Consider the following 9,296-nt stretch of genomic DNA (forward strand, 5'->3'; position numbering starts at 1 on the left):
AATAATTAGTTAAAAAAAACATTTATCAGTGAGTGCTTTCTATGTGCCAAGAATTGTAGTAAGTGCCAAGTAGACCATTAAAAAAAACAGTCCCTGCCCTTAAGGATCTTGCTTTGTAATAGGGAACTGGGACCAGAAAAGGGTATATTTTGAAAAGAAAAGTGTGGGTGCTGGGAGGGAAGGGGGATAGGGCAGATTAGATATGATGAGATGGCCTGAGGGAATGACTCAAAAGAATGTGCAGATGAGACATGGTATAGGGGAAGCAAGTAAATATCGTGGGCTAAATAGGTTTGTTTGCCATTAGGAAAATGAATCTAGTAATTGTGGCATCAGGTATGGGATATAGTATGGGGTTAGGGAGAGGGAGAAGAAATTGGTGACATGAAGATGAATTAGAAGGCTATTGAAATAGTCTAAGAAAGAAATAGCAAAAGCCAGAATTAATTTGGTGGTAATGAGAAAGGTAAGCAGGGAACCAGTGCAGGAAATATTAATAATATGGTATCAACAGAATTGACAACTGTTTGGAGTAGGAAATGGGTGATGGAGGAATGAAAACTTCAATTTGATTCATTCAAGAAACATTTATTAAGCACCTAATTTATTCCAGGAACCGTACTAAAGGCTGGGGATTAAAAAAAAAAAAGAGGCAAAAGACAGTACCTACCTTCAAGGAGCTTACAGTCTAATTGGGGAAACAATATGCAAAGTTAGTTATATAGAAGGTAAATAGGAAATAATTAAAAGAGGGAAGGCATTGGAATTAAGAGGGGTTTGGGAAGGTTTCTGAAAGAAGGTAGGATTTTAACTGAGACTTAAAGAAAGTCAGGGAAGTCAGTAGTTGGGACAGAGGAGGGAGAGCATTCCAGGCATGGGCAAAAGTCAAGGAAAACGCCTAGAGCCAAGGGATGGAGTTTCTTGTTTGTGGAACAGCCAGGAGGCCAGTGTCACTGGATCAAAGAATATGTATTGTGGCATAAGGTGTTGTGTTTGACCACTCATTAGGAATGCTGTAGAGGGGATTTGTGTTTCTGATGATGTATGAACAAAATAATCATTATAGTCTTTTTTTCATGATGTGATAGTTTGATTTGACTTGGTCTTTTCTGAAAGACAGGGCTAGACTTAGGATTGAGTTTCTCAGATAGCATGGAGCATGAGAAGTGTCATTTTTATAACCTTGGGTGATGAGGGCAGTCACATCTGAGAGAGCTAAAGGTAGAAGAGCTTATAATTGCTTCTTAAGGATGCTAAGGAGATTGTGCCTTAGATGCTTGATAGGAGAATTCATATGATCCCATTCAATTTAATTCAATTCAACAAGCATCTATTAGGCAGCTATTATTTGACAGGTTGGGAATACAAAACCAAAAATAAAACAATCCCTGTCCTAATGGAGTTTTCATTTTACTGGGAAGGAGGGGAAACAACATGTACACAGATAAGTATTCAAAACACATATAAAAATAAGTACAAAGAAATCTAGGGCAGAGTAAACACTAATAACTTAGGGAATCAGCAAAGGCTCTAGAAGAAGGTGGCACTTGTGTGAACCTTGATGGGAACTATGAGTCCAAAGAGGCAGGGATAAGAGGGAAATATATTCCGAGCAAGGAGTAGACAATGGAATGTCATGTAAAAAAGAACAGCAAATAGACCAGAACCTAGAGAGCATCAGGGGATGTAATCAGCCAGGAAATACTGGCTAAAGCCAGATTGTTAAGGACTTTAAATGCAGGAGGACTTTTAATTTATCCCAGAGGCATTAGTCACTGAAACATCTTCAGCAAGTGAGTGATATAATCATATCTATACTTTAGGACAATACTTTAAGTTGGCGGTTGTTTGGAGGATGATTTGGAGAGGCTAGAGGCTAGAGGTAGGGAGACCACTTGGGAGGTTATTGTAATAGTCTGGGCAAGGAGTGATAAATCAGTAAAATAAGACAGCTGTGATATAAGGTGAGAAAATGCAGGAGATAGTATACATGCAAGAGATACTGTGGAGGTAGAACCAACAAGACTTGGTAGCTGACTGGATATTGGGGATGAATGAGAGTAAAGAATGGAAGATTACCTCAGGTTGTGGGCCTGGGTAACCAAAAGAATGGTAATACCTTTGATGGAAAGAGGGACATTAGGAGATGAGTGGGTTAAAGAGAGAGAATGAAGTTCCACTTTGGATATGTTGAGTTTGAGATACCTATGGGACACCTAAATGGAGATATTGAGGAAGCAGTTGGTGGTGCTGGACTGTAGTTCAGGAAAATAATAAAGGTTGAAGATATATCCTTGGGTTGGATCATTGGGAGCTGATGAAATCTTTGAGAAATAGTCCAAAGGAAAAGAGTAGGGCCCAGGATAGAGCCTTGGGATTTACTCATGTACAAGGCACGAGGACATGGATGACGATTCTATAAAGGAGGCTGAAAAAAACCAGTCTGATAGGGATAAAGAAAACCATGATAGAGAAGGGAAGAGGAGGAGGGAGTAGTCAACAGCTTCAGAAGGTACAAATAAATAAGAACTGAGAAAAGATTGGATTTAGAAATGAAGAGATCATTTGTGATCTTGAAGAGAACAATTTCAGTTGAATGTTGAGTTGGGAAGCCAATTTACAAGGGGTTGGGAAGTTAGTGGGTGGTGAGAAAATTGAGTACTTTTTCTGGAAGTTTGGCTGGGAAATGAAATAAACCCTGGGGCAATAGCTTGAGGGGATATTAGGGCCCATCGAAGTTGTTTTTTTTTCAAGGTGAATGAATAATAAATTAAAGAAGAAAGATTGATTTATTTAAAACCGAGTACAAGTTCTGGGATACAAGTAGAAAAGCAAGAAAAAAATAGTCTCTGCTCTTAAGAAACTGGCATTTAATAGAAGGAGGCAACACACATAAGAGGTTTCAGCTGTAAGTCAGATGGAAAAACCTTGTTGGGGCAGCTAGGTGGAGCAGTGAATACAGCACCGCCCTGGAGTCAGGAGGACCTGAGTTCAAATTCGACCTCAGACACTCAACACTTACTAGCCATGTGACCTTGGGCAAGTCACTTAACCCCAATTACCCTACCTTCCCCTGTCCAAAAAGCAAAAAGAAAAAAAAAAAGACCTAGTGGTCTTCAGGGTACAGATACAAAGGAGATTGTATTATATCTTCTTTAATTTAATTTCTGTTGAAAAAATCATTTATTTATCTCATGTTGAACCATTTGACAATGCTAAGGATTTTGGAGATGAAACTTCCTTTTCTGGCTACAAGTACAAGTACCTGCAGAGGCAATTGCCACGTCCAACATTTCACTCCTCTGAACAATAGCTTCGGGGGATGTTCTGAAAATAAAGCTGGTGATCTGGTGGGAGGATGCACAAATGAACTGGGATTTACCTCCCATCAGTGGCAATTGGCTCATTGTTGATGTTGTTGGTAGCAGGATAGTGTGATCCTTTTCCAAATGGGCTGCTACCCAGATACTGTCAGTGGTAATGGGGCTGGAAGCAGGGCTAGTGGCCTGGGGGAGTGCATTATTATTCCCCGTGTTCTTGTGGGCAGGATCCTGTGTAAGCTCTATCAAGGTCTGAAGAGAGGTGATGTTTGAAGTGTTGGTGGTTGTCTGACCCAACTTGCACATATTCCCTCCTTTCTCTCCCTCTCTAGCTACTTCAGCTGGATTAATTTGCTAGCCCTTGGGGTGGAAAGATGGAGAAGACTCCTTATATTATATTCATAAAAAAAAAACTGCTGAGAAAACTGGAAAGCATTCTGGAAGAAGTTAGGTTTAGAACAACATCTTATACCACATGCCATAATAAACTCAAAATTTTATGTGACAATAAAAAAAGTTAGAACCAGGTCAGGTACATTGTTAGGGGCATATTTTTGTAGCTATAGCTAGTGCTGAATTTTAAACCAAACAAGGAATAGAAGCATTTACAAAAGACAAAATAGATAATTTTGGTTACTTATAATTGAAAAGCTTTTGTAGGAATAGAATTAATGCAACTGGAATGATAAGGGAAGTAATTAACTGTGGAAAGTTTTTGTATCACATATCTCTGACAAAGATCATACATCTAAGAAATATAAGCAACTGACAGAAATGTAGAAAGAAGACCAAACCCATTCACCAATGCGTAATGGTGAAAGGATATGAACCAAAACTCCTCAAAAGAACTGCAGACTATTAAAGACTATTGAGTTATATAATACAACTAACCAATTTAAGAGAACTACAAATTGAAACAACTCTGTGGTTTCATGTTACACCCAGAAAATTGTCAAAGATGACGAAAAGATGATAACAGTTAATGTTGGAGCATTTGTAGAAAACCAACTATACTAATGCAGCTGTGAATTGGTGAAACCATTCTGAAAAGCAATTTGGAATTAATCAAAGAAAATGATTAAAATACCTATGCCCTTTGGTCCAGAGATCCGTCTGCTAGGCACATACCATAAGGAAATCATTAAAAAAAGAAAGGTCCCATCTACCTCTCCAAATTTATAGCAACATTTTTTTAGTAGTAGTAAAAAAATAGAAACAAAGTAGATGTTCATCAATTGGGGGATGGCTAAACAAAGCGTGATATATGAATGTAATGGAATATATGCTGTGTTGTAACGAACAATGAATGTGATGAAACTAGAGAAGCAGAGGAAAACTTATATGAACAGATGCAAAGTAACATAGAACCAGGAAAACAATAGGCTAAAGGATGAGAAAAACAACATATATAATGACTTTAAAACATAAATAAGAAAAACTAGTGAGAAACAATTGAAACTGAATATTATAGAGTCCAACTTGGCCATTGATATGGTATAGGAGCTATCTTTTCACTCTATTTTGTTGCAGAGGTAGAGGGTTATGGCTGTATAATGCTACCAACTCCTTGGATATCTTGGTTACTTTTGCTGAACTATTTTTCTTTCTTTTAAATTTTTTTTAGCAAATTTTTATTGAAGTCTTTTTTTTTATATATCACCACAATTTCCCTCAATAGGCCTCTCTATTTCCTTTCCAGAGAGCAAAGGCCAAAAAAAAGAAGAGAAAAAAATCAGCATAACTGATCAACATATCAAAAAAGTATGAAAATACATATAATATATAATACTTTGTGGACCTCCCATGGTACAGGAATGTCTCTTCTCATGTCTCTTCTTTTGAATTATGTTTGTTATTTATAATTTTGCAGCATTCACTTGAATTTTTATGGTTGTTCTTTCCCTTTACATTGTGGTGGTCATTATCTATTTTGTTTTCTTGGCTTTTTTACATGAGCTTTTCTCTCACTAAATCTCTCCAGTCTTCTACCTGTTGTTGATTTTTTGAACCTTAGTTTGGGACTTTACATTCACTTTTACTGATTTTCATTTGTAAGTAAGATCTGGCCCATTTTTTTAGCCCATTGAGATATCTTTGCATCTTAATTCTGTCATTCAACAATTTAGTTATTACTGAATTCAACTCAATATAGAGGGTTTGTATTGATAACCAATGTGTGCCCATCCCTGTAAGGCAGGGATTCTTAATCTGGAGAACAGGAATTTGGATTCTTTTTTCTTTTTTTTTTTACTCCTTTGATAACAGCATTTTAATATAATTGGCTTTCTTTTAATCCTATGTATTTTATTTTGTGCATTTAAAAATATTGTTCTGATAAAGGAGTCCATAAGTTTTACTAGCCAGCCAAGGGGTTCCATGATACATGATAGTAGCAAAGGCTGTCCCATATGCATGGAATTCATTGCTACCTAATCTCTGCCTCTTTGAATCTCAGGTTTCCTACAACGTTTAGTACAAATAATACCTTCTAAGAGGCCTTATCTGATCTCCCCTAGTTGCTAATGCTCACCTCAATTACCTTGCCTTTATTTTGTATAAATCTTATATACACTTATAGATGCATATGTTGTTTCTTTCCACAAGGTAGGGACAATTTCTTTTTGGTCTCTGTAGTTCCAGTGCCTGGCAAATGGTGAGTATTTAATAAATGCTTGTTTTCTTGATTAATAGCTAATATTTCCACCATGCTTTTAAGGTTTACAAATCAGTTTTCACATGTTATCTCATTTTGTCTTCAAAGCAAACCTTGAAACATAGGTCCTATGGGTATTATTATCGTGCCCATTTTGCTGATGAAGGAACTGATTTTCAGAGAAATTTAATGATTTGCCAGAGTGACAGAGCTAGAAAGTATCTAGGATGGGGCTTTTCCAACACCCTTTCAGACCCTCCTTCCTCTATCCAGTCACTTCTCAGATAAAAAGAAGGAAAAGACAGTTAGTTATAGTCAACAAGATCAAAGTCTAGTGGAGGTGAAGCAATGCTTCCAAGGGAACAGGACCCACTCATGGTAATTTGAGCAGCCCACCCAAATACTAGATACCAAGGGAGCAAGAAGAATATTAGAGGGATCCCCCTTTTCCAGGGAACTTACATTTTTCATGTCTAGAGGGTGAAGATGGGTGATCACTCACACCTATCATCTACTGAGGACAGGGGTGGCTGGCATTAGGAATTCTTGGACTCAAGAGGCTGGTTGTTTGGGAGGTCCAGGGAGGCTAATGCTTCCTTCAAGGAGCCATAACCTAGATCTCAGAGTTCTAAGTGACTTTCAATAGAGTGTATGTTCCAGCTTCCTGTTTTAGCTCCATGTTACAGACAGAGGTAACTGAAATCTGGTAAGGACATGTCTAGCACAGTGGTGAGGATTAGAAGTCAGCTTTCATTTAGCAAAATTGTGAGGTCTCAAAATTTGTTTTGGATACCTGACACCTTTTTAGGGGCCCTCTTTACCCTTATGGTCCAGTCAATCCAGCCTTCTTACTACTCATCCTCAGCACTCCATTGTGAGTCATCTCTGTTTCTTGGCTCTCCTCCTTTCCTTTAAGACTCAGCTGAAGCACTATGTGAAGTCTTTCCTCGGCTAATACTGCCCTCCTCCAAAATCCCCCTGGTATTTATTTTGCACATGCTTTTAGATGCACATGTTTTATAAGCTCCTCGAGAATAGGGACTATTCCACAAACAAAACACTCCATGTCTCTACTCTGGGCATTTACTTTGGCTGCCCCCATGCCAGGAATTCTCTCCCTCCTCATCTCTGCCTACTGACTTTTCTGGCTTTCTCCAAGTTTCCAAACCCCACCTTCTACAGGAAGCCTTCAAATCATCTTAATTCTAGTGCCTTCTCTCTGTTGACTATTTCCTATATATCCTCTACATAGCTTGTTTGTATGTATTTTTTTGCATGTTATCTCCTCCACTAGATTGTAAGCTCCTTGAGTGAAGGGAATATCTTCTGCCTCCTTTTGTAACCCTGATGCTTAGCACAGTCCCTGGCACATAGTAGAAAATTGATAAATGTTGATTGATTGATTGGCACTAACACTGTGTCTTTCACTCAGTAAGCTCTTGTAACTAGACTTCCAACATAGTCTGGGCATTTACATGAAGGCAATAGGCTGGAGGAATGACTTGGGACTGGTAGAAAGAAAACTGAGGTGATACTGTGTATAAACATGCACATCTTAATAAATGATTGTTAGAAATTTAATGATTAATTAATTCCTTCCCACAGCATCCCCTGCCCCTTCCACTCTCCCTCCACACCTTTGCATCACTCCCATGGTCTTTCTCTCAGTCAACTACTAATTAATCCACACTAAGCTATTGGCTGAATATGGTTAAAGACACTCTGCTTCCTGGAGTATTAGCATCTCACAGGGGACTCTGGGAAAGCCAAAAATCTCTAAGGCTTGAAGTAATGAAATTTTAATAGTGGAATTTCAGGCACTGTGGCAGCCCGAGGGAGAAAAAATTTTGGGCAGACAGGTTCTGCTTGCCACCCACTCCTAAATCAGAACACATAGGCAGCCGGCGATTATACCCACATTTAAGGTTGACCCTACTAACTCGCACTGAAAGCAAAAAGAGATGAATGGAATAAAAAGAAATTGAAGGGTGTTTTTACTTTTAGGTCGCTCTCTCCCACCCCCCTTTTCTAGTTATCTATCAGACCAAGCAGAGATCACTCCACTTTTTCATCAAATCAGCTTCCACTCCAGGCATGGGGGAGGGGAAAGCTTTCTAAAAATACTCTGGAGCCGTCATGTTGGATAACATCAGTGTCTGGCTGGGAGTGTGGATGCTGCCCGCTTCGTTGCCTCTGATCCCTCTGAGGCTCTGCCCTTTACTCTTCTGCTCCACTGGTCCATTCTAAAGGCCTCCTTTGAGGAGATTTTGATGAAGCTTGGATAGCTAAGACCTGGGAGCCCTGTGCTTTTAATCCACTTTTGCCAAATCCCCTAGGATTATGGGGTTCTGGAGAGAGTGAGAACTCCCTGAAAAGACAGCCTGGACTCTGACCCTCCGGCATCCAGCTTGCCTGGCTCCCCATTCATTGACACGTGAGAGAAAATGAAATGAAACACATTGACACGAAGGCATTCACCTTTATCAAATCCTAAGATGTCCCTGCCAGAAAAGGCTTTAGGCATCATCTTGTTGCCATCCTCCCAACCAGCCAGGGCAGAAACCTTAGGACTGTCCTTGACTCCTTTCTCTCCATCACTCCACAGATCCAATCAGATATCCAAAAGGTGTTCTTTTCGTGTCCACAATATCTTTTGCATCTTCTGTCCCCTTCTCTCCTCTCACACAGCTACCAGCCTAGCTCAGGCCCACACCAGCTCTCACCTGGATTACTGTGATAGCCTCCTGATTGGACTTCCTACCTCCTGTCTCCTTACTCCATTCAGCCTCCACACAGCTGCTCAAATTATTTTCCTTAAACGAAGATCTGACCGTGTCACTCCTGAGGATTCAGTATACTCCAGTGGCTTTTTCTTGCTTCTGGGATCAAAAATACATTCCTCTCTTTGGAATTTAAATTCCTTTAAGATATAATCTCATCCAGCCACATTATACATTATCATGCCCTTCTACACCCTTGATGGTTCAGTCAAACTGTTCTTTCTATTCCTCACACAGGATACTCCATCTCCTATCTCTGTGCTTTTGCACCTATTATTCCACCTGCACCCAATCCCTGGAAGGCCCTTCATCCTCACTTCTACCTCCTGGAAGCCCAGGCTTCCTTTAAGACACAGATTAAGCACCATATTCTTCATTAGACCTTTCCTGGTTCCCCCTCTTCCCCAGCTTCTAGGGACTTTCCTCATCAAATTACCTTTTGTTTGCCTGGTATGTGTTTTGCATTACATACATATATACATATGTGTGTAGTCTGTGATCGTGTTGGAGGGGGAGAGAGAGAGAGAGAGAGAGAGAGAGAGA

This window comes from Petaurus breviceps, unplaced genomic scaffold, assembly GCF_028583685.1.
Source record: "Petaurus breviceps papuanus isolate PSGF00001 unplaced genomic scaffold, PetGlider_PUasm1.0 174, whole genome shotgun sequence".
Classification (NCBI taxonomy): domain Eukaryota; kingdom Metazoa; phylum Chordata; class Mammalia; order Diprotodontia; family Petauridae; genus Petaurus; species Petaurus breviceps.